Genomic DNA, 14,947 nt, shown 5'->3' with positions numbered 1-14,947 from the left:
AAACAAAACACTGGAACACTTAACACTATAAGACCCTATGAAAGCCTTTTTGATTCAGCCTTCACGTTGATCTGTGGCTTAACAGTCTGTGCTGGTGGTTTGGTTCATTAAAACTCCGGATCAGAGGCACTCCCCCATAGCAACTGTAAGTGCCTATGTATTCAACAATTATCTTTCCTAATGATTATTTTCATTCATTTTATTTTGTTCAATTAATCAATTAACCATTTTGCCTATAAACATAAAAAACAGAGGAAAATCACATCACAGTTACTAGAGCTGAAGGTGACACCATCACCAAAATCAAACAGTCAAATGCTTGAATATCTTCAATTTACTATAATGGAAGACAAAGAAAATAAAATCTCAAATTTGAAATCCATCAAATATTCTGCATTTTTGCTTAATAATGATGATGAAATGATTATAAAATATCAGAACTATCTGAAAAATGTCCACCACAATTCCTACTCCAGATCACAAGTTGACATCTTTAAGTTGCTTCTTTTGTCAAATCATCACATTTAAGAAGTTGGAACCAGATTCTTTTTGGAATTTTTTAGCTTGAAAAGTTAAGATCCATCTATTATCTGTTGTCTTTTAGCGAAACCGGTGCAAATTTAGCACATGGTTATCAACAGTGAATCTTCTCATCATCCCTGTTTGCAGACAGGCATGTGCAAAGCAGTTTGAAGGGTGAAATAGTGAGAACTATTTTTTATATTCATGTTTGAAAAGTTTAAGTTTCAGCTGTCTGAAGTGATGGTGATGTTGGTTCCAGAGTAAAACCAGACTAGGACAGGCCATGGTGGATCACATTACAGCATCATGACTAGAACACAAACAGTCAGTCTACTCCCCGTGTCTGTGACTCACTTCTGCTGCACCCTAAATCTCTGCCTTTCTATTCTGCCTCAGCAGTGGACTCAAAAGTGGCTCATACCTGTGCTGATGAAAAGTCAGTCTCGGCTTCAATAACAGACTGCGTTGTTGTGGTACTCCCTGTTCTCCTCGCACAGAACAGAAGGAAGGAAGAAGTAAACTTGGTGCAGCTGCCCTCTTGGCCAGGACTCCCTTGTAAATGAGATTTGGAATCCCAATGAAATTGTACCTGGTTATATAAAGGCTGTTTGAACAGGAATGCTATAGCTGGATAGTAATATAAAGAAACTTATGTTAAATTATTTGGTAGAATCTTTCATTCTATTTATTGTTTCATTTTTTATTTCTTTATTTTTGCATAAGTCCTACTAGTCCTTGAAAATCTGTTCTTTCATATTGTGTGTATTTTTTTAGCTCTGCAAAATCTGCCCTTAAAGGGTGAGTACGTATGTTTTCTTATTGACCCATGGCACTAAATGAAGATGTCTGCCGAGGGTTGTAAAGGTTTATTAACATATAATTGCATTTAGCCTGATGCCAAGTATTACTCATAATGCATTCATAAATGACTTGAAATGCCAACCATACCAAATATGGATGGACATTTACTATGTCTCATTATCCTATAATAAGTAACCTTATTCCATAACCTATTAAAAAAAATATATGTTTTTGTGTGTGTGTGTGTGTGTGTGTGTGTGTGTGTGTGTGTGTGTGTGTGTGAGAATTTCAAAATGGACCAAACGGACGTAATTCTTTCCACAACCACGTGGATCCAAAATGTCAGGGTCACCATGCTCTCCGACGGGGGCCGCAGCAAACCAAAGAGTCCCTTTGCCTGTCACACAACAGACCTCGCAGAGGCTGTGGTGGGCCATGCATGTGGAAACATGATCATCATTTTGTGTTCAATTACTCTCAGGACAGCCTGAGCTAACAGCTCACATCTGTGAAAGCCATATCACACAGTGTAGCGCTGCCAGCTAGCAGCGCAGCAGATAGTAGTAGTCACTGATACTTTATTGATGCCCCTTTAGCAAGGAGGAGGTCAGAGGTCACAATCTGATAGAGCAGGTCAGCAACTCTGGAGCTGCTACAGATGTAGATATGTCCTGCTGAAGGACTCTTAATCAGGCCTGATGAAGAGGTTTGTTATTTCTACCGTCACAAAGAGTGGGAAAGTTATATGGAAAACTCTACATTACTGCAGAACATAATCAATATTCTGATTACATTTAGATGTCTTTATTACATTCTGTCTAAATACTCAGAATAAATAGATTGAATAAACAGTTTTAGGCTGCACTTGATTCTGGTTCATTACAACCTGGGTCTTATTTTCATAGAGCCCACATTCCTGTTAGTGAAACACTATGTTCCCAGATCTCAGAAATTAACTATAATCATAGTACAATCACAGTGCAGTCTTATCACAACCAATAAAAATGACACAAAAACCACAGAAAAACAAGACACAAGTTGTTGTTAAAACTGTAATGGATACCACTTCACAGAGGAGCACGATTCAGCCTGTGAAAACAGCTGTATGAAGTCTGTTGTTTTTGTTTTGGAGTCTGAGAAGATAACTCTGATTATGTCACAGTGATGTCATCGGGGTTATCTCTCTTTGGACTTGACACTTGACATTTATCCCAGAGGTCTGGGATGTTGAACTTGTGTCCTACAAAAGATGCTATTGATTTGATTTATGGGAAATGTAGGATAGAACATTTTTGGCCCTTTAGGTTATACAGAGGACTAAAAGTCAATATATCTTCACCTCTCTGTCTCTTTCTCTTTCTCTTTTTTCTCCTTTTCAGTGTCTCTCACAAGTCTCCCAAGTTTCTGTCAATTTGATTTCACGTCAATTCAATTTGATTCTTGGTGATTCAGTTACATCAGATAAATACCAGTGTTGAATAAAGTGCTTCCCAGACTTGCCTGGGAATTTCTACATTCAACAAGTGACCAAACTGTTGCTTTAATAGAAAAAGTCAGAGTCTGCGAACCACCCTGAGTCATGACACTTCAGTAAACTGCAAATACATCCCAGTTTATAGGACTATTGTGACTTCAGGCAGCTCCTATATCCAGCTGTTATCTGCTGTACTTTTTAACTTATAATGACCTTTTTGTGCATGTGGTAATGACTCATTTCCCACTAAGCAGACATTTTACACATCATGCAGCCCAGGCTGAATCACTTAAAACAAAAAAACAACGCCTACACATAATATTTTGTGCAGATGTACTTGTTGACTGTGAAAAAATACAAAGATCGATCTTGGGATTTTAAGAATGGATGTTGGATCATTCAGATAAAAATCACAATTAATCCAAAAACTGAAAACTTCTTTTCTCCAGCTCTCATCCATCCGGTTTCCATGCAAACTTTAACAAAGAAATATATTTAGGCAGATTTGAAATTTGGACTCGACAGCCACTGAACTCCTCTGTAGCTGCGTCCATAGTGCGTAGGTCTGACACACTGGGAGTTTAGACATTTTCTATTATTTCATGTTGTGCTGACAGGGAGGCTGATGTCTTTTTCCAGAGGGAAATCAAAGGGACAGATTTGATGGATTTTTTTCTCTTGCTTTTGCTCAACTCCTGAGCTTGGTCGGGGCCCGGTCAGATCACCCACTGCTATCACTCATCCCTGCCTCTGACCAGACTAGGGGATGTGCAGGCCCCTGAAGCAACACTGGGCCCCTCTCAGTTTTCACTTTGCTTCATAGAAAAAAAAAAGAGAGAGACAGAGGTGGACATGTTACATAATTTCTTTCCACGTGGAAACTTACTTCTGGCAAATTTGCAGATCATCAGCTTTTTAAACAAAATCCACTTCCCTCTGCCTCCGTAGGTTGGACAGCTTTAATGTGATTTTCCTCGGTGAAGTTCTGGACCATTTGCTGCTAATTTGATGGTTTCTAGCACCTCCTTTTCCCACTCTCTGCACGGCTCACGCTGTTTATGATGTTCACTTAAAGTCACTTTTCTCCGGACTCTGGAGAGAAACCCTGGAGAGAGAGGCATGACATTATTGTTTAAAGAATAAAATTGCTTGTTTAACTCTCAGCAGGCAAAAACAAATTGCCAAAATTGTGCCTTGACTGAGGCTTTAAAGATGTTTTGTCAAATTATGCTGCACTAAAATAGGTTTGTTTATTTACTGTTACCATGCCAGCGCTGTAAATACCCCGGGGATGACATGACCCCCTGTTAAAAGCACTACCTTCACCTCAATTATTCAGTATCAAGATAAATTTTGTTCATCCTGGGTTCGATTTACTTCGTCTCTCAGATACAGCTGTCGTGCACAAATGTTCCTGCACAGATGTCACAAACAGTCTTAGGAAAAAGGAACAATCTTATTTTAGTTTGAGACTCACATGTCATGTGTTATTGAGCCATTGTTTTCCAAAAGTGTTTGTTTTTTGAGCAGGTCCCACGCGATGTGCCTGCACATCTGGCGCTTGTGCATGCCACTGTTCTGCTGCCTTTTGGCGATGTTTGCATGACTGGAGCCTTTGCTTTAAGACCAAACCACTAGTTAAATATTTTGAGATTGAGGTTAATCGTCACTGTAAGTATATTTTGGTTTTGTCCCATTTCAACATAGAACAGCTTCCTCAGGATCTCCTGGACAGAGTTTTGGTGAAGGATCTCAAAAAGTTAGATCCTGTTCATACATCATACATACAGTGTTTTGTAAGAGAGGTGTCACTGCAGTAATGGCGGCTTGTCTGCTCGCACCTACCTTCTAGATTTGCATGCACCTGCATACAGTGGGTTTCAAAATGTTGTATTTTGCTTAAGAAGGAGAATTTTCATAAACCATGAAGAAAAACTCAAAAAAAATTAAAAATAGGCACTGGCAATGCGAAAATAGTGTGTTTTAACACACACTGTCTTGCTTGATGACAAACGCATAGTTAGTCTACTGTTGTGGCTGGTCTTTCACACCCCGTTTACACCTGGTACTAAAATGTGACCTGTATCCAGATACATTGTCCAGATAATAAACGATCTGATCGTACCTTTGTGTTAATCCCTAGTATTTTTAATGCACTGGAGCAATTTGAGGTGGCGGCAAATCAGCTGTAGGTGTCAAAGATTGCATTAATACATGTTTAAGATCCCGACACGATGCCAACCAGACTACCTCCAGAAGTGTCAGACAGATCTGATCACTCGCTGGTCACAAGACATTTAGACCTTTCAATAACATGTGTTTTTCCTTATCCATTATAAGATTGCATTTTGATATCAGGCATAAACAGAGTGTTACAGTTAGGTGTGGTAGATGACAGATACTATTAGTATAAAATGAAACTTTAAAGATGAAGAAGGTGAAGGATCAAGACACCATAAATCCCATGAACTGTCAATTTAAACCAGTAAGAGAGAGAGGGAAGTACAATCAGTCATTTCGCTCTCTGCCACGGGTGAAGACTCCACTGATGGGGCCGTGTAACACAGAACCTCCATTCCTCCACAGCCCTGTCCTCTGTCCTGAATCTTTGCGTCTTCACCTCCATCTGGTAGATTCCCTCTCATGAAAAACAGCCTCAGGTAAAATGGCTCGCAGTGTATGTGCCAGATGAGGATGCCTTGGATTACAGGCAGCTGCTGTGTAGCAGTCTACTGAGCGTCTGAAAGTGCACACGATGGAACACCATAAATCCTGTTTTGTAATAGACGTCTTTGGCTTGACATCAAATGTAAATCAAGCAATTTATGGCTTAGTGATGTTCCAGTTGTCAAATGGTGTGAGGTATCAGACGCTAGAGATACTACTAAATTGAACTAGCATTCCACTAAAATATTACAGCCGGTGGTAAACATGGAAGCAGATTAATCTGCTTACGGCAGCACCTGGCATGTTGTGGTGTTCCCTTCAGACTCTTGTTAAGTTAGTTGACTTCAAACAGCTTTTTGTACCAGTGCCTTTGTCAGATATTGAAAATAAACCAGACTCCCAGCACATCATTGCAGCCCCTTAGTTTCTTTAACTTTTGATCCAAGACTAAACTAATTTTTCAGGTACATCGTGTCCTTACCGTCAGTGAGAACAGTCTTCATTACTTTAAAAAAACAGCCAAGCACATCTACTTCCCCATGCTGAGATAATTGGCTGTGGGTTTGCTGCATGAAGCCCAAAGCCGGAAAACTTGCCAAGCTGCTACCAACATCTGACAGAGTTTGGTTTGTTTGGCGGTGCAGTGGGTGGCCAGGCAGAGCGGACTGAGCTCTGGAGCATGTGTGCGTACGAGAGCACTGCCAAGCAACACAGGCAGGAGATAAGAGTGTATGTCCAGACAAACAGCGTGCATGAGCTCACAAAGAGCACTGGAACCTGTAGTATACACCTTTTGGAGCACATTATAGATCACCAGTGTGTCTCTGTGTGTGTTTTGCTCTGTGTTGCTTTTCAGTTAATCACTGGGTCTGGGTGGCATGGTCAGTGGTGGCGTAGTCATCGCTGTAAAGCTGAAGCTAGCAGCCATACAACATGAGGCAAGCATGAGGGGGTGACAAATCCATTCCAAAATATTGGAAGATGTTGTTTCAAGGTAATAAGCTCAGCACCAGTAACCATGTTGAGACAAGATTTTGACCAAAAGAGTTGTAGAGGTGGTGGATTTGGAAAACTTAATCATAACTTAATCATAACAATCATAATAATAATATTTTTTTATTCTGAAAGGTGCAGTGCGAGGGAGACAGGACAGTCAGGGAGAGATAGGGGATGAAATGCAGCAAAGGACCATGGGTTGAATTGGAACCCAGACTGCTGGATTCACAGCAGCTCCAATGGAAAAAAATATATATCAAACTGTGTTAAAATATCCAGAGAAACCTCTAAAACCACTGCTGCACCATAATCGATCCATGTCAGAGTCGATCTTGTGACTTGAATGTATTTAACAAAACTGTGGTGAAAAGCACTGAACCGTGGATCCGTGGATTTTACTGCATGGACTTTCTAATGCTCCTCTGCTCAGGTTTGCATTAGCCTGATAATCAGGCTAAGCTGCCATTTGATTGCACTTCATTCATTCAGCCTGACATTACTCGCATGTTAGCCAATCTTATCTTTGATTTGTTTTTGACCAGTAAATCAGAAGTTTTCTGAATCCATCCTGGTGATGTACAGTTATCATATTTCAGGAAGATCAAAGAAATATGATGATTTAATAGTTGATATTAAAAGTCGACTTACAGCAGTGTGTACAGCTCTGTCAGTGTCATCCAAACTTGTTGCCTGTTTTGTGTTGCTTTTTTTCATGGATCTAGCAACACTCCTAATCTTACCCACAAAGCACTGGTTGATGGATCATTTCTCCAACCAGCAGAAGGAGCTGTCAGTGTGTAAACAACAGATATATTAAAATCGCTGCCTGGATTATGTTCAGACACCATTTATTGAGTGAATGATAACTGTAATAAATCCAACCTTTGTTTCTGTAGCCTCAGTGATATGAATGGAGTGGACAAAAATAATAGAAGTTTACGTCAGTGAAAGTTTAAATTCTCTTTCAGTCCCTGCATGTGTGAATGTGTGTTCTGGTTTTTGTGTGTTTACCTGTATAAATTCATCTAGTCAACAGACAGATGACAAATTAAAGGAAAACCCTGAAAATAAGTGGAGACACTGGAACACACTGCCCCCATCTAGACAACACGAGGGGTCACTGAATTGAGTATGAAAATGATGCGAATCACATGCTGTGGCCTTGCCACCTGATCTCAACCCAGCACTCTCCACCACCATCATCAAAACACCAAATGAGGGAATGTGTTTTGGAAGAATGGTGTTGATCCTCCAGTAGAGTTCAGAGACTTGGAGAATCAAAGCCAAGACGCAGTGACACTGTTCTGGCGGCACATGGAGGCCCAGCACCTCAGTAAGACACTTTCTGTTGGTTTTTCCTTCAATTTGTCACTAGTCGGTATGTTCTCCGCCTGCACTGTCGTAGCATACATTATATCAAAACATTCCTGTCCCTGTTTCACACTCTATATGTCCTCAAATTGGATTTCCACTAGCTTCCCCAAAAGCTCTTCCAGGGCCTGGTCTCAGCTGCGTGAGAATGTGGAGGACTGTTTTCTTTTTGCAAACGTCGTCCGGCGAGGCCACGCTGAAGTTGGCAGCACCCTCAAATGCTCTCTCCCGTTCGGTCCGGTTTCCACTCACTGCACTTGGCTGCCCCTCACTGACAAGGCGACGGAAAGGTCCACGCGGACAAACTCTTGAGATTGTCAGCGACTGTCAAAGAGAAAGGAAACAAATGCTGTTTTATTCGTCTCTGGCCCAAACGTGGCTCCACTTACTGTCAGGAGAATTTCCTCAGTGCGCGTGATGAATTCAAGGAGGATCAGTCGTCTGACTCGCGAGGATGGAGGAGGCCGTCTGACTGCTGCTACCAAAACAGTTTTCCACACCCAGGGAAGACAAAGATCAAAGACACAAGGAGAAAGGAGGAGCGGACTTCTCTCCCGCTTACTGAGCAAATGCAGGAGCTGTGTCTCTCTGTGGGGATGATTAGATTGTGGAGGACGCCGTCATCTGAGTAAACACAAGTCACTATAGTGACCTGTGTGGAATCTTCTCCACAGACCAAGTGTGTCTCTGAGACTCGAGTTGTTTTTCAGATGCTTTGAGAATAGGGATTTTGTAGGCGTTTAGCAGTTTGTTGAACTCTACAGTTAAAGTCCCCCTCTGCTGCAGAATGGGTTTAGTTTATTGCTGCCTGACTTGGACATCATGCTGCATGTCACTGTGCAGCATAATGTAGGTCTGATGAGTCTGACACCAGCAGGCTGTTTTCACATCCACCTGCTGGAGGCGGGAACGTTTTTTTTACAAGGTAGTTGAACTTTTTTGTGGGAAACCAATATCGCAAATTATTTATTTAATGTCCACAAATATTTCTGGAGGGCGATCTTTAACCGTTGCTGATGACAAGACAATCTGGGCTATTCAGTTTAGTTCAGATGTTTATTGCTCCAGGAGAGGAAATTCTTTTTTGCACTCATAAACTCAATAAAACAACAATAACTCAATTGAAACATTAAAAGTGCTGGTATTATGCACAAAATCAGAAAAAGATAAAGGGTGTATGATAATAGCATACAAAACAGCAACAAAAGGGAATAAAAATAAGGAAGATTTTTATACTTGTATCTCTGACAGATGAGTGCATGTCGGATTCCTTAGGCAGAGCATGTTTCAGCATAATATCTCAAATATATCACATGAATATAATGAGCAGGTACTTTATAACTGTTGCAACTAACATTTTCTCCATTTCCTTTATAAACGGTACCAAATTGCACAGGCCTGTCTTGGAAATATCTTTACAGCAATTTACAGCAAAATACCTGATAATTTAAGTGTCACCTCATGTTTTTATGCAGGGAGGAAAATTAACAATGAATTTAGTTTCAAATATCTGAGAAACAATGAAGAAAAACAGAAAGGTTTGGTGAATTTCACTCATGTTGTCAGCATGCATTGAGCACATTCACTAGAAAACAGACCAGAGAGCCTGTTGACCAAATGGAAATTTTCAGCTTTGGCGTGGTCACTTCTATTTGTCTTTCTAATACTGTCACAACAATCAGTGTTTTACTGCAGCCAGAATGTAATTAACACAGAGCACAGCTTCACTGGAAGAAACAGCCAAAACATTTATTTTACCATGTAATTCTTGTATGAAAGCCTCAGTCATCAGTCCTGATTTAACTTGTGACAGACTTGAATTGAGATTTGACATGCATGCATGTGTTTGTGGCATGTTTCGATGTAAAAGAGCATAAACAGGAAACGTTGGTTCCTTGCAACATGGCGATGATTGACAGAGGAACTGACAAGCTTCACAAGCTGACAAGAGCTGCTAACGCTGAGCAGATAATCAGTCTGTACACACCAAGTGAAGTACAGGACACTGTAGATAATAATGTCAGTGACGCAGCCAAACAAGTGCACCTAAAAACAAAACAAGGCCTCTTCAAGTCTTGTGTTTTAATAAATCATTTTAAAACTATGACCACTCATGACAGTTAAACAATTGCATATTCATTTAAATTTCATGCAGAGGAAGTAAAAAAAAAATGCAGTGGGCAGTTGTACTGTTTCAAGTAATCTTGTTGCATTCTCATTTCCTGGTGTTGCACAGGAAATGAGGGTGCAATTTACAATTCTGGTTTGTTTGGAATACAGAGAGGAACTGAATAATTATCATTAAACACTGACGCCCCCATGACTAAACAAAGAAAATAGGTCATTGTAGAAAGAGTAAAAACATCCAATGCAGAAACTCCACAACAAGGAAAGAGACAACGGTACGAACACGTTGTTTGTTTGAAGTGATCAACTGATTGAAGCAGTGAACACAGAGCACCAAGTTTGAAACATGAAACCACAGCTCTAAAAGTTACAACCTTAAACCTCCTACAATCCGTATTTTTATCTTAACAATGTATAGGACGATGTGTTTATGTGAAAGCAAGCGCCTCATAGTGATGAACCCACCTGTCTCTATGTTTCCCCTCGGATCTACTGAATGTTTCAGTGTCTTTCAGCTCATTGTTTTGGTTTTACTGCCTGTAATTTCACCGTCTTGGTTCAACAAACAGCCGACAGACAAAGTTAGCAACAAGCTGGTGAACATAGCGTAGAATTTAGCAGCTAAAGATGTTGATATTTCAAAGACAAAACCAGAGCTTGACATGAATATTGGACTTAATGGATAAAAACATGCAAATTAAGCAACTGTGTTCACAGCTTGTTGCTCATAATCAATGAATGTAGGTTTAAGTGGACTTAAATAATGATTTATTCAACAGAGCAAGTTTAAGCCGCCTATTCACTTGCACATCCCTCATTAGCATCCCTGAGTACAACTCTTAAACCCTAACACTGAGTGTAAGTTTGCACAAAGCATTCCTGAGAAAGAGAGCCTTGATTAAATAAACAGACTTGATTTGATAAACTGTGAAAAAAAAAAAACACATGCACAAGGAGAACCATGTTTTTAGTGGTACTGACTGTGCATGTAAAAAAAAAAAAAAAAAGCTCTCTGGGTTCAGTTAATTAGCAATTATAATTCATCATTCAAAGGTCTAACATTGTGTGTGATTAGGATGGATTCACAAAGACTTTGTTCTGTTGGAGTTTTTTCCTCCGAAGTGTAAAAACAGACCAGTGGTGTCACTTCTCTGAACTAGTTAGCTCGCTTCGGTAGATTACATTCACACGTCTGCCGTTTGTGAAATGACTTTTTCCTGCGTTTATCATCACATGCTCATCTGTAGCGTTCGTTCTATGACGACCTTGGCATTTGTTTCACATGATGGCAGCCGCATGTGGAGGTTTTGTGTGGAAATGTGTTGCAATAGCTCTGCAGTAGTGATTATTGGATCTGGAGAAAACATGGCATTTTTTAATTTTCTATGTGGTACTGAATGCTAGTACAATTGTGTTTTTTAACTGTGGTTGAGTTATATAAATTGTAGTGGCTCAAAGAAATAAGCCAAATGGATCTTTTTCCAAGAGCTCTGATCTTATTGCATTACATTTAAATGTCATTTTATTTGAGTCGGGCAGAAATGGAAATAATTTCCTCTTTTTTACTCTGTGTGTTTTTCTTCCATTCACTTTCTCCAGAAGGTTTTAGGAGATCCAGTCTGAGAAGCCAAGCTTTTGCATTAGCTCCCCAATAAAACACTGATGCTGTACTAATTGATGAATCATAAGACAATGGGCCCCTGGTCACAGACAAGTCAAAGGCCCCTCAATCCTCCTACACAGGAATAAGACACTCAGATTGAAAGAGACACAAAGTGATATTTGCAGTCATTTTGCTGGTGAACCCGAACTCTCAGGCTCTCAGACACAAAAACGACTCACTGTAGCATTTCATTGTTGTTGCTTTGCATTTTTTTCATGCTTGTTTTGTGTCTCTTTATGGTTGTTTCGTTTTTTTTGTAATCATTTTGTGTATCTTCGCAGTCATTTTGCATCACTTCGTAGGCATTTGGTTGACTTTCCAACAAGCATTTTCAAATGTCACGTCATCCAGAGGCTTTGGTCCAGGGGCCCCTTGACCCATTGGGCCCCCTCTATCCACGTCTGTACTGTATAATCCCACTTAACATTTTTCTTTTTCAGATGTTTGTCAGATGATCTCAGTTGATGATGATGGTAATCATAACATTTCTCAATATACACCCATGTGCTGACACATTCCTGAATCAGAAACAGATACTGAATGAGGTTCACACTTTGACCCTAATTTTTCTTTCTAAATACAATTTTTTCTCTGTGTATCTGTATGTTGGTGTGAGAACAGTAGCTCTGAACACAGATGTGGAGTCCCCTGTGAATTTCCTGGTATGCATGGCTGGTTCAGCTCAAAGCAGCCAACATCCCCCAGACAGAGTGATGTCACTGATTAGTCTGTTAATCAGTGTTCAGACCATTTGATCCTCCTGTGAGGTTTTCCAAGGCCGAGGCTTTTATATCACAGATTGGAGCAGTGTGTTTTTCTTCACACAGACTTTTCTTGGACTCCCTGAAGTGGAAACCCAGATAAACTGGTGTTTGTTGTTCTCTGTCATCAAGGCTATAATTGAGTATTCTCAATATGTATTGACCTATGAGTTATTTTTCTGATTGGACAGTTATTGGTCAGTAAATTGTCCATCCCAGTTTCTCAGAGTCCAAGGGGACGTCTTCGAATGTCTTGTTTTGTCCAACCAACAATCCATAACCCAAAGATATTCAGTTCAGTATCTTACAAGGCCACAAAACCCAGATGTTTACAGTACATTTGAGAAGCTGAAAGCAATTCTTGCTGTGTTTGCTTAAAAAACTCAAACGATGAACTGATTGTGAAAGTAGTTGCTGGTTTATTCTCTGCTGATCAACATATTGATTCAGCTCTACTTCATATTGCTTGGTTTGTTCATCGAATAGCTCAACATCCAGTAAATCTTCACATTAGAGAGGGAGGAATAGCACATATTTGGCATTTTTGCTTGATAAATGAGATTGCATGTCACTTGATATATATTTTGAATTCAATATTATAGTTTATTTTATTTTTTCATATGAAACAGAAAGACCTTATGTAATCCCCACTGTAAATGTCATTTATCATACAAGAAAGAACTCACAGTTAAATTGACATATTCTTTTTTGTAGTGGCTATTGTCAGATACATCTGGGCATGTGCAGAACACATTAACAGGAACAAGTATCACCAAAGTCTGAAGCCACAGGAACCGCAGGGTCTGAATGTGGACTTTATAGACCGGCCTATAAAATGTGTCTACTGTGTTAAATACATTACAGCCGATTGGATTTATGACATGCTCACAGCGCATCTGATTTCCCTGCTACACTAAAACAAAGTGACACTGAGATGTTCCCGTACCATCCAAACTCTGTCATTCATATAACAGCCAGTAGTCCAGTGTTTGTTACATTTCACTGACACAAGTCAGCCAATTCAGACTGCTACTAGAGGGAGTAGCGTGTTTTTCTCCTCCTTCCCAGTCCAGTTATCATCTAACAACCCCTCAGTTAGGAGATGATCTTGTAAAGCCTTCAGGGTGGTCTGAACTACTGGGAACATCTGCAGTGGTTCTACTTGGGAACCGCTGCACTATTACGCTATTCAGCATTTCTCTGAATCCTGATGACAAAAGGACTCACGGAGAAGTAATGTAAAATATTTCACATAATTTCACAAAAAAGCAAATCTAATTTTAGTTTAACATTCCAAAAACATTTATATATTTTTCTTCCTACAGCTTGGTCTTTGGATGCAACCCAGTCAATAGATTTTGGGTGAATGTATAACAGCATTTATGCACAGTATCAACCTGTCATACTGGAGCCTGGTGCAGACTACATGACACATATTTGCCACAGTTTGACTGAAGCAGAAAAATGTTTGAGAGCTGATTCAAAAACTCAATCCAACGGTTTCCCAGCATTTGTTTTATTGCAGGAAAAAATAAGCTGCACCCCAGAGAACGAGACAAGCAGTTAGCCAATGAGTTACAGATCCCTTCCACTGCGTTACCACTCATTTTGTAATCATTACACCTTGAACTGTATGAGATATGAGTTATTTGTGTTCCAACATGCACCATGACAAATGGAGCTGATTCCACAGGTGCTTGGGAGCTTGGGCTAATTGTAAGCAGCCATAAGGGAATCACACTGTGAGGTGACATATTGGAAGAATAAGGAACAGAAAGATTTAAAAAGTCATTTCATTTACAAGTCATTTTCCCTTGTATGCAGTAGGAAGTTTCCACAGTGGGCTGTGCTGCAGCCCTCTGTAAAATGCTTTTTTTTGTGGAGTTGCTCATTTTTCATTGAAGTCCTCTTTGGTTCTTATATAACTGATGCTATAGCAGCATCTATGCTAACCTCTTTAACAGTCGCCTTTGCTGTTAAAGAACAGTAGCGTCTCGGTTTCGTTACGCCTACGATGCCTGAAGTTGCCAGTAGTTCCTCCATCGGAGGATGCTGATTGGTACAAACCAGTGTGGTTCGGCCACAAACAATTAGCTTGGAGTCTGGCAAGATGGATTGTCTATTGTGAGATATCCAGCTGCCTGGAAATGTTACATGACAACAGTGTAAGACAAAAACTGTCTTGTAGTGTGAGCAGTACAATAATTCTAAGATATGGAAAGTCGCTTGTAGTCTGAGCTAGTTTTAAGACACACTGTATATCTATGGAGATAACAGAAAAAATGGCGAAGTGGTCCTTTAAGTGACCCACAAACCATTGCCTCTGTGTAATCCCACCACTGAGTCCAAAAAACAAGCAGAGGAAAGTCTAATTCTTTGTAGTAGCAAACAAAATGTAGGATCATATTTTACACTGGCAATGGGAAAGGTCAGATTCCAGGTCCGCTGACCTGTGAGTACCCGCTGCCAGCTGTTAATCAGCCTCAGCCAGATCAGCTCATGGTAGCTACGAGAGCCAGCACATCATCAGCAGCGATGGGAAGCAAGGTTTCCACCACGTTCTGT

The 14,947-nt window shown here is 40.1% G+C and overlaps 1 protein-coding gene and 1 long non-coding RNA gene across 5 annotated transcripts in view; one reads left to right on the top strand and one right to left on the bottom strand.

Moving 5' to 3' along the window:
• The window catches only part of aven (apoptosis, caspase activation inhibitor), a 216,855-nt gene that overhangs the window by 99,061 nt on the left and 102,847 nt on the right, over window positions 1-14,947 (top strand). The window lies entirely within an intron of this gene.
• On the bottom strand, window positions 2,362-12,878 carry LOC139612412 (uncharacterized). Its single transcript, XR_011686533.1, has 2 exons — window positions 5,946-12,878; window positions 2,362-5,537 (listed from the first exon to the last, which is right to left on the bottom strand). It is a non-coding gene; the product is annotated as an uncharacterized lncRNA (long non-coding RNA).

Source organism: Trachinotus anak, unplaced genomic scaffold (genome assembly GCF_046630095.1).
Source record: "Trachinotus anak isolate AG129_WGS33_773 ecotype Australia unplaced genomic scaffold, CSIRO_AGI_Tana_v1 ptg000031l, whole genome shotgun sequence".
Lineage (NCBI taxonomy): Eukaryota > Metazoa > Chordata > Actinopteri > Carangiformes > Carangidae > Trachinotus > Trachinotus anak.
The sequence above is the reverse complement of the archived record's forward strand: the minus strand, read 5'-3'. Positions and strand labels throughout refer to the sequence as shown.